This window comes from Arachis hypogaea, chromosome 16, assembly GCF_003086295.3.
Source record: "Arachis hypogaea cultivar Tifrunner chromosome 16, arahy.Tifrunner.gnm2.J5K5, whole genome shotgun sequence".
Taxonomy (NCBI): Eukaryota; Viridiplantae; Streptophyta; class Magnoliopsida; order Fabales; family Fabaceae; genus Arachis; species Arachis hypogaea.
In genome coordinates this window covers 82,248,120-82,248,760 of record NC_092051.1, presented here as the reverse complement: position 1 = coordinate 82,248,760, position 641 = coordinate 82,248,120, and the positions used below count along the sequence as shown (strand labels likewise).

The 641-nt window shown below is 38.8% G+C and overlaps 1 non-coding gene across 1 annotated transcript; it reads right to left on the bottom strand.

Annotated features, from left to right (window-relative positions):
- Positions 1-320: 320 nt before the first annotated feature.
- Positions 321-428, bottom strand: LOC112761625 (small nucleolar RNA R71). Its single transcript, XR_003182013.1, has one exon. It is a non-coding gene; the product is annotated as a small nucleolar RNA R71 (small nucleolar RNA).
- Positions 429-641: the final 213 nt, after the last annotated feature.

The window sequence follows — 641 nt, the reverse complement described above, 5'->3', positions numbered from 1 at the left end:
AACCATACACATCAAAGCTATGCCCCAAATCATAAGATTGTGTTTCTTTCATAATATATGACAATTATAGCACAAATTCTCATGAAAGTGCATTAATTCATCTATGGTTGATTGAATCAAAGGAAACATGGAAATCTTCCCAATTGGCTTGCTTATGGCTTAAGAAAGTGCATAAAACCTATTGAAAACAAAGGAAAAAGCATAGAAAAACATGACATGGTGACATGTCATCAAACTCTCAACCCAAAGATAGCCTGAACTCTTGGGATAAGCTGGTCACGGCTTTCTTAGCTAAGTTCTTTCCTCCTCAAAAGCTGAGCAAGCTTAGAGCTGATGTTCAAACCTTCAGACAAAAAGAAGGTGAATCCCTCTATGAAGCTTGGGAAAGATACAAGCAGCTGACCAAAAAGTGTCCTTCTGACATGCTTTCAGAATGGACCATCCTGGATATATTCTATGATGGTTTATCTGAACTAGCAAAGATGTCATTGGATACTTCTGCAGGTGGATCCATTCACCTAAAGAAAACGCCTGCAGAAGCTCAAGAACTCATTGACATGGTTGCTAATAACCAGTTCATGTACACTTCTGAGAGGAATTCTGTGAGTAATGGGACGCCTATGAAGAAGGGAGTTCTTGAA